Source organism: Bubalus bubalis, chromosome 11 (assembly GCF_019923935.1).
Source record: "Bubalus bubalis isolate 160015118507 breed Murrah chromosome 11, NDDB_SH_1, whole genome shotgun sequence".
In the NCBI taxonomy this organism is placed as follows: Eukaryota; Metazoa; Chordata; class Mammalia; order Artiodactyla; family Bovidae; genus Bubalus; species Bubalus bubalis.
The window spans coordinates 9,896,859-9,913,218 of record NC_059167.1 but is presented as its reverse complement, the minus strand read 5'-3'; positions in this window follow the sequence as shown (position 1 = coordinate 9,913,218).

Here is a 16,360-nt window from a genome sequence, read left to right as displayed (position 1 = left end):
CTGCAATCTTAAAGGACAAGGAAAGTCAGCAAGCTGAGAGATTTGGGAGAGTCCAAGGCTGACAGCTGGGTTATGTATGACACTAATGTGCAGTGCGTAGTCTTGACTCTTTGCTCAAGCATACCTAGAAGAGAAGAGCGATGCTAGCAAATAAGATTCTGAAAATAGCCTCCGAGAGCTTTATTAATTACCTCTCTTTGTTGGGGTGTTTAAGAAGATAGCTCTGGCTGCCAGGTGGAGGATGGATTTTATGAGATGAAGGTGGAATCAGGGACCCATTAGGAAGCGATTGCAAGTTCTGTATTGGAACTATGTGAAAGATGAGAAGTTCACAGAAAGCCTTCTTTGCATAGCCTGCTTGAAAATAGTGGATATTAAAAAATAAGTCTCATTGTCTTTAATCTATGGCTGAGCTTGAGGGAAAATAATGGAATTATTCCCAAGTCAGAAAGTAGGTATGAATCCACAGCATAAGCAGGCTCTGGGGCAAGAGTTGGCCCTGGTGTACTGTGTTATCTGCCATTTTGACAGCCAATGGTTTGGATTTTAGTCAAGCAAAAGCATGGTAGGGGGTCATATCTGCAAATTGTGCACAAAGCTAGGAGCCTCAAGGGATAATGACCTCACTGAGTGAACTAGGGAAACCCTCCCCTCCACCCCCACAGGAAGAGGTGCTGAGACACTTATCTGTATTGACTTTGGCTCCAGGTATAGCTGAAAATTAAAAAGTCTCCCTCACTCTGAGAACTGCTGATCGTAGCCTACACTGTGCAGATTTAGTCTCTGAAGTCATAATAGTGTGGATGACTTGAAACTCTGAAACCTAAAATTTAGTTAGTTAGTTAGTTAGACTCCCAATATCCTGGAAGAAGGCTGAACACCGAAGAATTGATGCATTTGAATTGTGGTGCTGGAGAAAACTCTTGAGAGTCCCTCGGATTGCAAAGAGAGCAAATCAATCCTAAGGCTTCCCTGATGGCTCAGACGGTAAAGAATCTACCTGCAATGAGGGAGACCCAGGTTCGATCCCTGAGTCAGGAAGATCCCCTGGAGAAGGAAATGGCAACCCACTCCAGTATTCTTGCCTAGAAAATCCCATGGACAGAGGAGCCTGGTGGGCTGCAGTCCATGGGGTCACAAAGAGTTGGACACAACTGAGCGACTAACACTTTCACTTTAAAAGGAAATCAAGCCTGAATATTCATTGGATGCTGAAGCTCCAATATTTTGGCCACCTCATGTGAAGAACTGACTCATTAGAAAAGACCCTAATGCTGGGAAAGATTGAAGGCAAAAGGAGAAGGGGGTGTCCCAGGATGAGATGGTTAGATAGGATTGCTGACTCAATGGACATGAGTATCAGCACACTCCAGGAGATAGTGAAGGACAGCAGGGTGTGGGGTGCTATAGCCCATGAGGTCATAAAGAGTCAGACACGACTTAATGACTGAATAACAACATCCAGAAAAATATATATACAAACTCTCCCAGGAAGAGTGCAACTTAAAATCCAACCTCAAAAATTGTACAATATTATTATAAGCTCAAAGTCCTAAAGATAGGAAAAAAAGCTTCTATGAGTCAATAGGAATAACAAACTACTGAGTTATATTGTAAAAAATACAGATCCTAGATATGATCAAATACAGATTATACAATAAGTATGTTTAATTTTTAAAGTAATAAGAGGGTAGGCAGAAAATAGGAACTTTGATTTGGTAGGTTTGAAAAAAGAGTCGACAACTTATATTGTCATCCCTAGATGTGTGCAAGAGACTGGTTCCAGGGTCCCCTGCAGATAGCAAAATCCATGGAAGCTCAAGTCTCGTATAAAATGGTGTAGTACTTGCGTATAACCTATGTACGTCTTCCTGTATCATGTCTAGATTACTTACAACACCTAATACAATGTAAATACTATGTAAATAGTTGCTGGCATACAGCAAATTTAAGTTTTGCTATTTGGAGCTCTCTGGAATTTCTTTTTCTGAGTATTTTCAGTCCACGGTTGGTTCAATCTGCAGAGGCAAAACCTTGGATACGGGGGGTGGGGGGGGGCTACTATACACTGAAGAAGATAGTAATGGAAATTCAAATCAAAGGTTGATATAAACTAAAGGGATTAGATATAACTAAAGGACGGATTAGTGAACTGAAAGATGGAGCTAAAGAAATTGCCTGCAGAGCAGCAAAGAGTTGGAAACCATAAAGGAGACTTTAAGAATGACAGCACCCAGCAGGAATCCAGTCAGAGTTCCAGGAGCTCGTGAAGAAAATAGGATGAAGCATAACTTGAAAATTTCATTGGGATTCGGTTGAAGATATGGTCGTAATTTTCCAAAAATGATGAATGCCTCCAATCTTCTGATTCTAGAATGCCAAGGGGTCCCAAGCATAATAAAGGAAATCTCCTGGAGAACCCCAAAGGCAAAAAAGGTTATTATTGTAGAAGTCTGGGTGAGGCGGAGTATGGAGGTAACAGTGGAAGTGGAGCCGTGTGGTCAGATTCAGGCCATGTTCAAGGGTTTAAGTTGGTGTCCTTTGCTCCTGGGCTAGGTTTAGGGCACGAGCAGATGTGGGAATCTGCTGACTGCTGCAGGTGGGCTGGTGATTGGTGGTGTATCAACTGAGGAAGGTCAGAGGGCTTTTGCTCCTTTTCGGGACGTGGCCCTGGCCCTGGGAATAGAGAAGGGAGAAGAGGCAGCTGGTTTTTCTCACTGTTGTTCCTCAGGCCCAGCTGGCCTGGTTCTGCCCACAGAGTTCCCATTCCAGCCAGTCAGTGTGAAAGGCAGTGAGCAGAGCAGAGCTGTGGGCTTTATAGCTGGAAAAGTGTTTTTTTTTCCTTCCAGTCAATGTGACTTGACGAGAGCCTGAAGCCAAGGCCTTGAGTGAAAAGGTGACATTTCTACCCAGGCTCTTTTCTGAGACAGAGAGTAATTTTTGTCAGGTTCCCACCTGGCTTTTTCTGTCAGTTTCTCCTCAGGCATGATCTTAATCTTGCATTGTTCAAGCCAGTCAGTCACTGTCACTTACCCTTGTTTCAGCGAGATTTTTTTTTTCAGGGCTTTCTGGTTTTCCTCAAAATCTTTTCAAGGGCAATGTGCTGTTCTAACCATGGTGGAAGGAAGCGAAAGCTTGCTTCTGAGGTCACAGCTTGGCTTGGGCATTTTAAACGGGAACCGCGGTTCTCTGGACATTTGGATTGTTCCTTATGTTACGCTTTGAATGAAAAAAGAGCCAATGATTTTGCAAAATCCTGCAATTTTTTTTTTTTTTTAAATTTCTAGTGACAATGCCTTCCCAGCTTCTACCTCATCCTTAAGTAGATTGTCTGTCCCCTTGAAAGGTCCGGTAGTTACATTTGTAATGTCTCCATGCCCACCTCCTATTTTCCTTCTAGGATTACTTTGATTATCTTCAAATTCAGCACATTGACTTTGAACCTGAATGTTTTAAAAATAAATTTTTAAATTTTATAATGGTGTTTGATTCACAGAAAAGTTGCAAAGTGTGTGTAGAGAGTTTCTACATACCTCCATGTAGTTTCCCCTATTTTTTACATCTTACATTTCTGCAGTTTACTTGTCATGGTTAGGAAATGAATATTGGTACACTACTATGAACTCAACTCCACATTATTTTGGATTTTACTAGTTTTCCCAATAACATCCTTTATCCATTAAGGATACTATATTATATTTAATCATCATGCCCCCTTGGCTCCTCTTGGCTCTGACAGTTTTTCAGCTCTCCTTGTTTTTGATGACCTTGACAGTTTAGAGGAGCATTAGTCAGGTATTTCATAATGTGTTCCTCAATTTGAAATTTTCTAAATGTTTTCCTTACTATTAGTCTAGGGTAATAGGTCTTTGGAGGGAAGTTTACAGAGGTGAAGGACTTTTTTGGTCTCATCATATCAAGTGCATATATCATCACATGATTTATCACTGTTGATGTTGACCTTGATCCCCTGAGATGGTTGTCTGGTTTAAGCACTGTAAAGTTACTGTTCATACTCTGCTCTTTAGAAGGGAGTGATTAGGTTCACCTGCTCTCAAAGAAGGGAGGAAGAGATTAGGCTGCACATCTTCAAGGGGAAGGTATTGTATGGGATCAAAATATGCAACCCTGAGCATGGCACTTTGGCCTATGAGTGATTTTGACCTGAAGGCATTTGAAATTCAACAGATGCAGAAAAAAGCCTTCCCAGAGCTTCCCTTATATCTAAAACAAGAAACTTCAGAGAAATTAGGGCTGCCATATATTCTCTCTCCTGGGGAAATTTTATGGCCAAGAAGACTGGAAACAGGTGCCGACATAGACCTGCAAAAGCAACCCACACATAATTAAGTTACCATGGTTTGCTACTTGTGGAAGCCTCTACTTTTTTCCTCTGTCTTGTTACTTCTCTATAAGCGTATTTTTCTTTGCCCTGATGCTATGTGAGTCCCGATTCTAACCATCCTTTGAGTTACTCATCACTGAGTTTCCCCCGTGTGCACACTTTCTCCATGTGTTAATACACTTCTCTTTTCTTTTGGTAATTTGTCTTTTTTCAGTCTAGTTTGTAGGGTCCCAGTCCAAAAACTTAGGAGGCTAGAGAGAAAAAATGTTTTTCCTCCCTTATAGTTTCTACATAAATTATTTGCAATTCTTCCGTAAGAAAGGGTTGTCCCTTCTCCTACATTTATTTATTCTGTTCTTTATTTCTATAACTGGACCTGATTTCATCCTCCTGCCTGTTAGGCTGGATGTTTTGTTTAGCTTGCATCTCCGTTCTCAAGCCTGCTCTCCTTTGTATACTGACTCTGTCATCAATTCTGAATTTTCTCCAGACCTTACCTTGCTTGTTTTAGGGGGCAAGAGTAAGGGGGCAAGAGTAAGGGGGCAGAGAGAGGTGGATAAAACAGAAAGCAGAGTGTCACACTGTGGGGTGAAAAGGTGTAGAGAGAGGGGAATATGGCTGGCTTAGGATAAGTGGGGTGACTGAAAATGCTGCAATGCAGGAAATTAGAGCAAAAGGTGACTGTGAGAATATATGTTTCCAGAGAACGTGCAGACAGTGTGGAGAGAGCATCAGAATTTCCACACTTTAAGGTAAAAGGTGATTCTGGGAGGATTCTGGGAGCATCCAGGTGGCAGATGTCCACCAGGTGGTTACATTTAAGGATAAGAAATAGAATCATTGAGGCCTTCAAGATCAACTCATCAGGTTCCTAAAGATGAAGAATCTGTGAACCTGAGAGTTTTTGTGGATTGCCTAAGGTCAGAGTTGTTCCCAGCAGAGCTAGAATTAGAAGTGAGGCTTCCTGATTCCCCATCTAATTCGTATTTCAGGATGCTGCAGCTGTTTCCGTGCAAGCTGATTCTGATACTAATAGAGTGAGGTTTCCCATCCCCTTGGGAATTTCGAGGCTATAACAAGAAATACTCTCCATGGGATAGAAACAACTCAGAGAAGCCAAATTCCTTTTTTGGTGATTTAAATGTTAATACCTTGGCACTTCTCCAGGCAAGTGAGAGATTAGAAGGCAGCTAAGGAGCTGTGCCTCTTCTAGGAAACCCCAGTCCCTGTGTTTGGTTAAGTGACTCTTTACAGTCCTTGAAGACAGTATTAGAGGCTTAAAAAAGAGATTCCTAATGGAACCCAACCATTCTTTCATCTTGTGTCAATGGCAATATTTCTTCCCTTCTCTCTAGACCAGTAGAGGTGTCCTGTGGGCTACTGTACTAGACATACTTCTGTTAAAAATCTGGCCCCTCCTTTGGCAGCACTTAGATACTCCAGCACAGATGTAGTTTAGACAGGTGCTTGGTAAATGTTCTGTCTGTGTGCGCCTCTGTCAGAGCTCCCTGCCCTATTTTCTCAGAAATCTTAGCTGCTGTTGTTTCAACACCCAGCTTCTTAAAGCCCAAACTCCAAATGGAAAACAAAACCAAGCAGTTAAAGATTGGTGATTTATTTTCCAACAAACATATGGGAATTGGGAACATCTGGGTTATTTGGTTTGAAACGTTCAGTTATCATCTGGTTTGGTGTTATGTATGCTAATTATGCTTTATTTACTTGAGAGTATTTGCCAAACCCTGGCTCAGTGTCAGGCTGTGGCTGAAAGGAAGCTGCCAATCAACTAAATGTGGCAATGACCTTGGGTCTAGCAGCTCATAAAAAGAGTATTTGTAAAGAATTGAAAAATAAAAAGATGATGAAAATTGCCCATTTTTCTATTATCAGTTACAGTCACTGTTCATTTTAGTAATTTCATCTTATCATCTTTTCACTATATGTGATCTTAAAATATGGTTCTTAAAATAAGAAATATAGCTTTCTTACCCATGTTTTATTTCCTCATATGACAAATCAGCACTTTTATATTAATAAAATACTAAAATACTATTTTGATTACTGTATCATATAGCTGCTCCGTAATCTGTGTAATTGATTTTCTACCACTGGATATTATTTAGATGGTTTCTAATATTTGGCTATATAAATAGCTTTTTGCCTTAAATGTTTTCTGGATATGGAATATTTTATTGGTAGTTCCACAGAACTGTAATTGGCTATGACTTTTAGAAAGGTTTCAGTTGGCTAGATCTTAAAGATTCATCTCTTCCAAATTTTCCTCATGAGGCCAAAATCAATACCTGAGTTGTGATAGTGATTCTCAAGCTGTTTATCATTAGAAAATTTAAAAATACCCATGTACTTCATCTTTTTTTTTTTTTTTTTTTTTTTTTTTTTTTTAATGTGTCTCTTTGGAATTTTATTTTCTTTTCCCAAACATTTACAAATGGATATTTTCTCGGATGTTGACTATAAATATTTAAGAGACTCAATGAAAGGCGAGTTCTGAGCACTTCCGGCTTCCTACCTTTGTACTTCATCTTTTAAGCTACTTTTTTTCTGCCCAAAAGTAAGGTTGTCATGTAATAAGTGATTTCTACTTATTTGCCAGTAAAGGCTTATATAATGAAGTAGAGTCTTCATTCCCTGCCTTCTCTCAAATGACTAAGATGGGCCAGACAACTCAGAATCAGAGTTTGGGTCCATCAGCTTGACCTATATGTTTTCTTGGTGTTATTAGATTGCCAAGATATCCAGACAGGGTGGTAAGTGGTAGTGGGGAGTTGGAGCTAAATTCCTATAGGGGAAGGAAAGTTTAAGGTAGGGGAATTAGGTACATTGTCATGCCAAAAGGGCAGGAGATCAGTGGTAGCTCCAAAATTTCTCCTAGAAGATGAGTAAACCAGAAGGACATTTTGTATTTCAATTAAAAAGAAGTTCAGAGGTAGGGCAGTTATAGGATTATACACTGGATCACTGGTGTCACTTGGGATGCAGGCTCTTTCTACCTTCTTACTCTACCAAAACCAGCATGCTGACTTTGTCTTTGTGCTCGTCTACTCAGGGTCACAAGATGGCATCACGTACTTATCCAAAGGAGTCCCAAAGCTTCCAAAGACATCCATAAGCAGAAGAAAAAAAAAAAAAGACTTTTTTTTTTTATCATAGAGAAAGATATTTTCTAGATGCTCCTATCTGATTTGCCCTTAGATGCCAATAAATAGAACTGGATCTTGAGCCAATTACTGGCATGATAGACTGAGGCCAATTGGAGTTCAGTCTCCGGGGAAGGGGAAAGGGCCCATCTTTTCTGAACACTTTATTGCCCATTACCCACACAAAAGTAGGGTTCTTTTAGCAAAGATAGAAGGGTGGATTTGTTAGGGATATCTCAAACAGCATCTACTGCAGCCAGCATCTTGGGTGATGGAGGAGTTCCAGAGATTTATTTATTTTGTTTTATATAAAAATAAACATATTTCTTTTTAAAATTTTGAATTTATTCTTTCTTGGGGTAATTTGTATGTATGAAAGGGGGAAGGTGATTAAAATTACAAGAAGCTAACGTTCTTTCTTTCCCTGGTGGCTCAGTGGTAAAGAATCTACCTGCAACACAGGAGACACAGGTTCGATCCCTGGGTTAGGGAGATCCTCTGGAAGAGGGCATGGCAACCCACTCCAGTATTCTTGCCTGGAGAATCCTCATGGACAGAGGAGCCTGGTGGGCTACAGTCCATGGGGTCACAAAGAGTCAGACACGACTGAAGCAATGGAGCACATGTACACAGAAGTTCTTTCAAAGCCATTCCATAGCTCCTCCATAGAAAGATGAGGAAACATGCGCAACACTCAAAAGTAGATTGAGTGACACAGGAGAGGAGTAGACTGAAGCAAAATAAAGAGGTTTGGGATTATTTCTGTGAGCAGTATTGGGAACTCTGAAAAGTGAAAAATGAAAGTGAAAGTCGCTTAGTCCTGTACAACTCTTTGCGACCTCAGGGACTGTATACACCATGGAATTCTCCAGGCCAGAATACTGGAGTGGGTAGCCTTTCCCTTCTCCAGGGAATCTTCCCAACCCAGGGATCGAACCCAGGTCTCCTACATTGCAGGCGGATTCTTTACCAGCTGAGCCACCAGGGAAGCCCATTGGGAACTCTATGACTTATCAAAAGGGCTATCTTCTGAAGTATGCTGTTACATTAGACTGATATAAAAGTTCAGAGTCAGGACAGCCAGTAAACAACAAATAAGAGTGAGGAAGAGCAGTTCAGTTTTATCAGGTTGTTTGAAATATTGGAACTAGTTTATGGAATCCTAGGAGTTTGAGACCTCAGTCATGAAAATCATAGACTTCCAGTTCTCTTGCTTCACACCCCGCTGAATAACTAAAAAGGCTTTCACACTCACATGGCAGCTTATGAAATAGGGTTTACTATAGCGGGATGCTTCCGTTTGTCCTTTGAGAGTACATATCGTCTCTTGCAAGCTTGCCCTGATTTTCAATTTGGCGATTAGTTCCTTTTCTGTGGAACCTCTTAGCTCCTTGTGCTTACCACTGAGGTTACTCCTATCACTCATGTTACTAATAGCCTGCAGTCTGATGCAAGGAACACATGGTGGTTACTATAGGAATAATGGGGATTGAATTAACAAGTGAGTGAAATTAAATTAAGGAAAGAATGAATTAAATAAACAACAGCATGAAAAATAATCCTCTTTGTTCTTTCAGAAGAGTCATTTGAATGATCAGAGTAGATTTTAAAAATAAACACATGCAATATATTTTCTTCAACATTCTTCTTTCATTTCTTGTAAACTTATTTAAATAAATCCTTTATTTCTATTGCAGTAGAAACTTCACCCAGCATTGACATTAACAGCTAAATATTCAAAAAAAAAATTAAAGGGACAGATTGTGTTATTAGATTTGTGCCCTGAAACCAACTATCCCCTGCCTCTTCTGTGTAGTTATAAAGACCTAAATACTTTTGCATAGAGCTTGTTTACTCAATCTGTATGCTAATAAAGATGGAAGTCTGGAATTTGACCTTTCTTGTTTAAGCACATTTTATTGAAATATGTTTGGAAAAATCCAGTAATCTCAATAATGAGTAAGATAGTTTTTGAATTTGAATTACTAACAAAAAACTCCCCCAAACCTCAAATAAGATTGTGTTTGATCTATTAGACACTCCCAGAATCCTAGCTAATTTGTAATACTGTTATTACAGTTTATGTTTTTACAGTCCATATAATAGCATATTTGTGCCAAGAATATATAATATGCCAATAATGGGGCTTCCCTCATAGCTCAGTTGATAAAGAATCTGCCTGCAATGCAGGAGACCCCTGTTCAATTCCTGGGTTGGGAAGAGCTGCTACAGAAGGGATAGGCTACCCACTCCAGTATTCTTGGGCTTCCCTTGTGGCTCAGCTGTTAAAGAATCCACCTGCAATTCGGGAGACCTGGGTTTGATCCCTGAGTTGGGAAGATCCCCTGGAGGAGGGAAAGGGTACCCACTCCAGTATTCTGGCCTGGAGAATTCCATGGACTGCATGGGTCACAAAGAGTCAAACATGACTGAGCGACTTTCACTTCACTTCAAGATGCCAAGAATGGAATCGGATGGCTAAAAAAAGATATGAGTATAGCCAGTGTTGTGGGTTTTATTCTTGGTAAAATTTTCATAAAATAAATATTGTTATTGCTACATAAGAGAACCTTTCAATACAGAACCGTCATCTTGGAGAAAGCACTAGCCAAGGAATCATAAAAGTTAATATTGAGTCCTGGCTTTACCTCAGCTCATACATTCATTCTTTCTGAGCCTTTTTCTTTCTCATGAAGCTAAAGATAATGCTATGGGTCTTACCTATTTCATTTGTGGTTCTGATGATGAGGACTTCAAAGGATTTCAAAGACTTTATAAATTTTCTAAGGATTATAATTACTGGTCACAGGAACTGGAGAAAGAGTATTTATTATCAAGGGGGGAAAAATATCCCTGATAGGTCAATGAAATCATATTGATGCACGAGGACAGTGCTTACCTTTTTTATAAGGAATAATCATTGATTACATGTAGTATATTTGTTATCTCGGCTTAACTGATATTTCCTTTGTGACTTGATCAGAGGAAATGTGAAATTAAGCAGTCAACTAGGAAGAAACGATCCAAACTTTGCTATACATTTAAGAAATAGTGAGGAAAATAAAACCTAGAGGTATAAAGAGAAAGTGGAAGGATGGGAAAGAAATCTATTTTCTATTAAACAGTGCACACAATCTCTTTGAAGTGTATGGGTCTGGGAGGAGGAAGGGGAAGCCAAAGGAGACAGAAATAAGAGCGTGCTGGCTTTTGATGGCTAAGGATGAAGTAGAGCTATTTAATCTCCAGATTGCCCTCACACTGTGTGCGTCTATTGTGTTGTGGTTGAACTCTAACAGGCAGTTCTGTTGTGCCTGTTAATTTCAGCACAGTGTGAATTGCCCCTTACTTAAAGGGAATAGTTAGTTCAATTGATGCACATTTCACTGAATCCACAAATCAATAAACCACTTGGAAAGGAGTAAAGTGTGAATCTTCCTGCAGGGTCTCCTGATAGGAGAGACAAAGAATGGCAATAAGATCTGAAATCCCCAACTGGGAGTTAAGCCTGCTTTCACTTGTCTGGCTTAGCAGATGACGTCAATTGGCTACGGCTTATGAATGTTATCTCTATAACCCTCTTCTGTGGGCCTCAGGCTCTTCCAGCTGGGTGTCTAAGGGCTGGCGTACAGTTTCATCTCATATCTTGAGAATAAGTAGAATATGTTTTTTAGCTTATGGTGAAGCTGAGCAGTGGGTCAGGAGTTGGTGGAAACAATCCCATGGCAGGTACTGAAATAGGAAGTAGTCAGCTGGGTAAGACAGAAGATCATGGAGTATGGCTATCTTTGGGCATGGTCCAAACCACAGACAAAAAACAGTCTGTTTCAAGTCACGGGGCACAGAGCTGGGCTGGGGTTGAGAGGCAGGATTCCAGGAATGGGAGCCAAGGCAGTAGTCCACTTTATCAGCCGGACCTCTTGATTGAAAGCAGCAGAAACTTACTCTGGCTATCTAGATGAAAAAGAGGATTTATTATAAGGTGACTGGGGATTTGGAAAATTGATTGGAGGTTGGAGAACCTGACTTTGCATAAAAGCAGGATTATTCACCAAAAAGTCAATTCCCAGTGGCTTAAAGATCAAAATGTGAAAGGTAAAACTATAAAGCATTTTAGAAGATAGTGTGGGAATATATCTTCATGAAGTCACAGTTGGGAAGGATTTTCTTACAAGACCCAAAAAACTCTATCCATAAAGGAAAAGATTGCTTTTTTCCACCCCCCACTGCATTAAAATTAAGAACTCTGTCCACCAAAAGACACCTTAAAAAGAGTGTTAAGGCAGACTACAGAGTAGGACCACATGTCTAGAGCTAAAATATGTAAAGAGAGTCTACAAATATGAAATACGGGAGAAGGATATCTCAGTACAGATTTGTACATGGAACTTGAATGAGGATTTAACAAAAGATAAAATTAAAGTGACTGATAAGTGAATGAAAAGGTGCTCAGCCTCATTGGAAATAAGGAGAATGCAAAGTAAAACCACACTGAGGAATCATTACAGACTCACCAGATGGTCAAACATTGAAAAATCAGACAATAACAGTGGAGGTGAGGATGTAGAATAAGAAAGCTTTCTTTGACTTTGTTGTTGTTTAATCACTAAGTCATGTCTGACTTAGGCTCCTCTGTCCATGGAATTTCCCAGGCAAGAATACTGGAGTGGGTTGCCATTTCCTTCTCCAGGGGATCTTTGTGACTCAGGGATTGAACCCACATCTCCTGCATTGGCAGGCAGATTCTTTACTGCTGAGCCACCAGGGAAGCCTTTTCTTCCACTGCAGAAGCATACATTGGTGCAGGCACTATGGTAAACTCTCTGTCATCATCTGCTCAAAATTGAGTGCAAGTACACCAACAGGCTTCGCTGGTGGCTCAGACGGCAAAGCTTCTGCCTATAATGCAGGAGACCTGGGTTCGATCCCTGGGTCGGGAAGATCCCCTGGAGAAGGAAATGGCAACCCACTCCAGTATTCTTGCCTGGAAAATCCCATGGACAAATGAGCATGGTAGGCTGCAGTCTGTGAGGTTGCAAAGAGCCGGACATGAGTGAACGACTTCACTTTCACTTCACACCAACAACTGGGCTTCCCAGGTGGCACTAGTGATAAAGAACCCACCTGCCAGTGCTGGAGGACATAAGAGACGTGGGTTCGATCCCTAGGTCAAGCAGATCCCCTGGAGGAGGAAATGGCAACCCACTCCAGTATCCTGCCTGAAGAATCCCAGGGACAGAGGAACCTGGTGGGCTACAGTCCATGGGGTCACAAAGAGTCAGACACGACTGAAGCAACTTAGCATATGCAGCATGCAAACACACATACACACATCCAACAGCTACCCAGCAATTCCACTTTGAGATGATCATCTGCAATAGAATGAACTTATAGTTAGGGGCTTCCCTGGTGGCTCAGAGGTTAAAGCGTCTGCCTCCAATGCGGGAGACCTGGGTTCGATCCCTGGGTCAGGAAGATCCCCTGGAGAGGGAAATGGTAACCCACTCCAATATTCTTGCCTGGAGAATCCCATGGACAGAGAAGCCTGGTAGGCTACAGTCCACCGGGTTTCAAAGAGTCGGACACGACTGAGGGACTTCACTATTCACTATAGTTAGTTAGTTTAGTTGCTCAGTCGTGTCTGACTCTTTGCGACTCCATGAATTGCAGCACGCCAGGCCTCCCTGTCCATCACCAACTCCCAGAGTTCACTCAAACTCACGTCCATCAAGTCGGTGATGCCATCCAGCCATCTCATCCTCTGTCGTCCCCTTCTCCACTTGCCCCCAATCCTTCCCAGCATCAGAGTCTTTTCCAGTGAGTCAACTCTTCACATGAGGTGGCCAAAGTATTGGAGTTTCAGCTTTAGCATCAGTCCTTCCAATGAACACCTAGGACTGATTCCTTTAGAATGGACTGGTTGGATCTCCTTGCAGTCCAAGGGACACTCTCAAGAGTCTTCTCCAACACCACAGTTCAAAAGCATCAATTCTTTGGCGCTCAGCTTTCTTCATAGTCCAACTGTCACATCCATACATGACCACTGGAAAAACCATAGCCTTGACTTATAATTAACTTACAAATAACATCACAGCAACAAAAATGAATAAATTATATATACACACAGCAGCATAAAATATCTCATATCCTATACAAAGTTCCAAAACCGGCACAGAGATGAAACTTAGTTGTTTAGAATTTCTAGGTGGTAGAATTATTAAAAAACAAAGAAAATAGTGATCACAAAAATTGGAGTGTAGTAATTTCCAGGAGAGAGGGAGAGGTTTATGAGTGGGGAAAGGTTTGTGAAGATAGGGGTCCAGGTGCTGGCAGGGTTTGCAGATGCAAATGAGGACAAGTCACCAGGCATAACACAGACCATTGCTCTTGGAGTTGGGTTCAGAGACAAAGGCTGACAGTATCAGGGACACATGGGCAGGACCCTGGGACACACACACGTATCGGCAGAGATAAGACTCTAGGAGGAAGATTGTAACCCTTGGGTTTTGGGGCTTTTTAATTTCCAATGACAGAACCTTGGCTCTAGCCCTTCTCTGCCAGCTTAGTCTCCATGTTGGAAAGAGCACCATGCCTTCATATACAGGGGCTGGTGTCTGAGTCTGGGAGTGTAGCTCTGTGACAAGCAAATGATAAGACTTGCAACATCAGAAATTATTCTCTCCTGAGATATTCACAAGACTGTGATCCAAGTCTTCTGTCGACCCAGATTGATTGCCTTTACACCAGTCTGTAGCCCATTGCTGTGGTGCTATCTATGCGGGAAACAGATTGTTTTCTGAGACCCACTTACAGGAGAATTAGTCTTGGGCAAGATTAATTCCTTCATCTGTCATCAATTTCCCTACCTGTTGGTGAGGTTGCATACTTGTCTGTGTTATAATTATTTGTCAAATCTGATACATATGCTATATACTTTCCCTTATATGTGTCATCTTTCATCATAAAAGAAGAGAAAGAAAAAAATACTAGAATGAGGAAGAGTTTGGAGACTGGGGCAAGGACCATGGGCAGGACTCCAAGGCAAGCACAGCCCAGGTCTCAGGCTGCTGCAACACACCCTTGTATCATTCATTCTCAACCCCAATCCAAGGACAGATTAGCTTTATTACCTTGAGGGAGTGATAGCCACCAAACGCACTAGCAGGCAGGCTACGCCTGAGATCGTAGAACAGAGAGGTTCAGAGACCAAATTAAGACGTTCAAATAACATGATTTACTAAATCAAATTAAGGCACACTGAGAAACAAGAGGAAAGAGCTGGGGTAAGTTAGGTATAAGCTATCTCATACACACAGAATGGAAAGGCCATACAACTGAAATCTCAGGATATGCAGCGTTCGTAGTCTCCATCTCTATGCCACATCAGTCTCTGCTCCAGAGGTGTGGTTACGAGGACTAAAAGTTAGGTTTGAGCAGATAAGCCCACAGATGGGTGATGCTCTGGATCAATGAGACTTGCTGTACTGCAGACACAGAGGGACCAGGACAACTAGAGGTAGCTGGAACTTGCTGAGTAACCTGAAGGGAAGCCATGGGTTTGTTTGTACCTTTTGGACAGAGAAGATGGGAGGGCAGAATGAGTACCACCAATGGATGATGAATGAAATCCTCATATATAGTTAGGGCATCCTGAATATTTCGTGCCTCCAGTATATTTAGTCACGTGTGTGTTTAATAACCAGGTGCTTCATGGATATTCGGCATCTGTTGGTCTTTTCACTCCTGTTTCACACACACATACTGTTCTGACTAGTTTTTCATCTTCCGCTTATAATACCTCATCAGCTCTATCTATGTCCCAGAAACTTTTTTGCTTCCTAGTTGTTACCTATACAGAGTTTGCCTGTGTTTTATAAACTACATACGTTTTTCTCTGGTAGCACTGAACATTTTCAAAAGCCAATGCATGTTTCATATGTGGTTGGCTGAGGCTAACTCATGCAGCCATCTCACTGATTATTATGGAATAGAGATAAAATGATATGGCCTCTTTTGGTTCTAAGGTCAGAGATAAATGCCACTTCCTACCGAGAATACTTACAAAGAAGGATTTTCTCATAAAAGAGATCAGGATATGAGTAGGAAGGAGGAGACTGGAGAGTCAGTCAGTCAGTCAGTCAGTTCAGTCGCTCAGTCGTGTCTGACTCTGCAACCCCATGAATCGCAGCACGCCAGGCCTCCCTGTCCATCACCAACTCCCGGAGTTCACTCAGACTCACGTCGATCAAGTCAGTGATGCCATCCAGCCATCTCATCCTCTGTCATCCCCTTCTCCTCTTGCCCCCAAGAGGAGATCCCTCCCAGCATCAGAGTCTTTTCCAATGAGTCAACTCTTCGCATGAGGTGGCCAAAGTACTGGAGTTTCAGCTTTAGCATCATTCCTTCCAAAGAAATCCCAGGGCTGATCTCCTTCAGAATGGACTGGTTGGATCTCCTTGCAGTCCAAGGGACTCTCAAGAGTCTTCTCCAACACCACAGTTCAAAAGCATCAATTCTTCGGCGCTCAGCTTTCTTCACAGTCCAACTGTCACATCCATACATGACCACTGGAAAAACCATAGCCTTGACTAGATGGACCTTTGTTGGCAAAGTAATGTCTCTGCTTTTGAATATGCTATCTAGGTTGGTCATAACTTTCCTTCCAAGGAGTAAGCGTCTTTTAATTTCATGGCTGCAGTCACCATCTGCAGTGATTTTGGAGCCCAAAAAAATAAAGTCTGACACTCTTTCCACTGTTTCCCCATCTATTTCCCATGAAGTGATGGGACCAGATGCTATGATTTCGTTTTCTGAATGTTGAGCTTTAAGCCAACTTTTTCACTCTCCTCTTTTACTTTCA